The sequence below is a fragment of the Phragmites australis genome, chromosome 10 (genome assembly GCF_958298935.1).
Source record: "Phragmites australis chromosome 10, lpPhrAust1.1, whole genome shotgun sequence".
NCBI classification, from domain to species: domain Eukaryota; kingdom Viridiplantae; phylum Streptophyta; class Magnoliopsida; order Poales; family Poaceae; genus Phragmites; species Phragmites australis.
In genome coordinates this window covers 21,017,650-21,020,963 of record NC_084930.1, presented here as the reverse complement: position 1 = coordinate 21,020,963, position 3,314 = coordinate 21,017,650, and the positions used below count along the sequence as shown (strand labels likewise).

General features: G+C 40.9%; 1 long non-coding RNA gene across 1 annotated transcript; it reads left to right on the top strand.

Annotated features, from left to right (window-relative positions):
- Positions 1-887: 887 nt before the first annotated feature.
- On the top strand, positions 888-2,318 carry LOC133883189 (uncharacterized). Its single transcript, XR_009902828.1, has 2 exons — positions 888-1,265; positions 2,011-2,318. It is a non-coding gene; the product is annotated as an uncharacterized LOC133883189 (long non-coding RNA).
- Positions 2,319-3,314: the final 996 nt, after the last annotated feature.

The window sequence follows — 3,314 nt, the reverse complement described above, 5'->3', positions numbered from 1 at the left end:
AACCGCTCATCTTGTTCCATTTGTTCAATCCCCTCCACCGCTCTGTGATTTTATTCAATGGCTCGACAATGAGCAAAATGACGCACAGAAGCAGTGGGTCGACATGAACATGAGGTGGAGAAAGGAAGCGTACGCACGTCGGGAGTACAAGCAACAACAAGAGAAACTTCGCCTCAAGCGGGAGGAAGAAGAGCGCATGAGGAAGGCGGCACACGACCGTACCGTGGCTCAGGCTCGGGAGGCTGAGAGGGAAAGGAAGTGGGGGGAGAGCCCGCCGTGCTAAGGCGGCAGGTCCCGATGCCATTCGAAAGGGAAAGTATCCTAGATGCATTCAGTAGAGCGTATCTAATGTAACCCGACATACTTTCTCTCTCTGAGACATGTTATGATTAGGATCGGCGCACTAATAAGTAGGTCTTAGTGCAAACAGTACATGCCACCTTTGTTTCCTCATCGTGTTGTCGCGGTTACAGTATATTGTAATGTTTTCACCCTATGTTTAATACTATGTTTGTCGTCATTCGCACCTCATACTCACGTCAAATGCTGTGAGTACTAATTACTGATTTTTTATTCTCCGACTATTACATAACCTACTCTAAATTTAAATTCCAAATTTTCTTAAAACCCTTTTTTATTTTTGAATTACACAAAAAATTACATTTTTAGGGGGAAAAAAGCCCTAACCGCCCCCTCAGAACCACCCTCTCAGAGGGCTGCAGGCGTCTAGTTTTGCAATTTCTCCTACGGAGAATTATTTATTTAAATTTTTAATAAAAAAATATAAAAATAAAAAAAAGGCGTGGGCTGGTTCGGCCCATTGGACCATTCATCCACTCCACAGAAATGTGCCTAACGGGTCTGTATGGATCGACCCAGGCAGAACCGTAGGGCCGAGCGGATCGACCCGCCTCTTCCAGAGAGACCTTTCGATACCCCGCTGCGGCGCTGCCTCATCCAATGCGCCGTCATCCACCGCCGCGCACAAGGTGATGGAGCCGTCCCCTCAGCTGGTGACGTGATCCGAGCGGAGCAGCAAGGGCTTCGTAGAGCCGTCCCCTGCAGTGAATAAAGAGAGTAGGAACAGCAAGAGCTCCGTGGATGACGGCAAGCTCACAGCCAGCGGCGACGAGGATCCCGCTCACCTGGATGCGCTGATGATCTACCTGTTGTTCCCCATTCATGCTAGTTTCTGCTTGTGAAATCCCTAGATGTCATGCCCTTGGAGATTCTAAACTTTTCCATCTTGGTAGATTAGATGTCCTGTAAGTCTTGCTCGACCTTAGCTAGTGTACTACTATGAGTATAGCTTGTATTTTCTAGCTTGTGATCTTATCTATTTTAGTACAACATCCTCTAATCCAATCTATGCTTTGTGATTTTTCGGGTATTTGCTTCTGAAGTTTCTCTTGGGTAGCAATATCTTTTATCTTGCATTGAACTGAAAAATGGAAAAGTACATGCTTAGTTTACAGGCTGCACTGTGCATGCATCTGAAACTTGGTTTGATTCTAATATCAGTATTTAGCATTCTAGGTGATTCTGGTTTTAAACTATCTTGTTGAATTGTACACTTTTGGTCACATATATGATGTTGGAACATACACTGTACGCATGATGCTGAAAATAATCAGTTTTGGTCACATAAATGCTATTGGAACATGCAATGAGCTCACATTTTATGCTGCTTGAACATACATTGCACATATGTTGCCAAAAACAGTTTGTTTGGTCACACAAATGCCTGCTGGAACATGCACTATTCTGAGTTATAGTACTACATGCTTCCTTTGATTAGGAGGTGCAACTAGATGTTCCAGTAACAGTTCTTTACATAATATGTCCATCCAAAGTTCATACTGACACTATCAGTATGAACCTCAGAAGGTTATCGTTTCGCAATTTTATAGACTAATTAATTTCCTTTTGTATCTGCATGTTGATATGATACATTTTTGGTGGTGTGATATAATATATATTGTGATTAAACTTGATCCATCTATATTGCAGAACCAATCTAATTGAGCCCGGCGATAAAGAGGAGTGGTGGAAGGGGGGAGGAAGATGGAGGTGCCTCACTTGCTAATGTCTGGGCATTTTTTAGTTTCAGAAAATGAATAACTAGTTGGGAAAATGAATGGTCCACAAGGTTGCGGTCTTTTGTCTACCAGGATCATCCATTGGCCCTATTCATGATTCATCAGAGGTGTCTTAGGTCTACCAGAATCATCCATTGAGCTAATTCTGTACTTCATTATTGCATATGTTTTATGGCATGATACAGTGTTAGTCCTTCCAGCATGTTTTTAGCCTGACGTGGTGATTTGGTGTATTTGCAAGAAGACTGTAATCTAGTTCCTTATTGCCTCCCTACTGAAGACTATGAGTTACATGGTTTTGGTTTGATTATTAGTCCAGTTATGGACCATATAATTTTTTAAAATTGAAAATTTCTACATGTTGTTTTATGTTTGTCAATAGATGTACGGAAAGTTTCTGCTGCTTCTTATGTCATCACGCTACAAATTTTATTTACAAAGACATGATGCCTTTTTATACAAATTGTGTAGACGTGATTGTGAGAGAATAAGTCGTTATACATTAGTACATGTATTGACCTAGTTATACATCAGTACTCAAATTATTATCACTACAACAACTATTCTTCTGTCTAGCTGCAAGCAGCCCACGCGAGCTCTGAATATAAATGGATCGATCCACAGCAACCATTGGAGCCCAAGGGCCTAGCAGCTAAAAAAATGGGTTGACCCGCACCCCTCCACGCCTTGAATGAATTACATGAACCAGTCTGGTTCGCTCCAGAGTTGAACCACGCCGATCCTTACCCTTAAAAAGATGGCAAAATAAAATTAGATGACTTTGCTAGTTTTTAAGGCAGAATCAACTTTGTTACATCCATATGAGAAAGATCTCAAGCCCTTTTTAAAGGAAATGTTAGTTCAACGTCTTAGAGAGGAACATATCAAATGGTATCAAATATAAAAAACAACATAACTGTTAGAAGGTGATGATAGTACCAAATATTTTTAGCTGGTAGCAAATGGTAAACACAGAAAAAACTCATTTTTCAGTTAGAACATGGGGAGCAAATAATCCAAGGAGATGAATCTTTCAAAGCAAGTATTACCCAGTACTATAACGGTCATTTCGGTCTCTCGAGAGTAATCATTTCACAATGATTGAAACTCAAACAGTAGACATTCCACAAGTGACCAGTGATGAGAATGACATGCTTACAACAATGTTTACTGAAAAAGAGGTGAAGGAGACAATATTCCAAATGGAACATAATA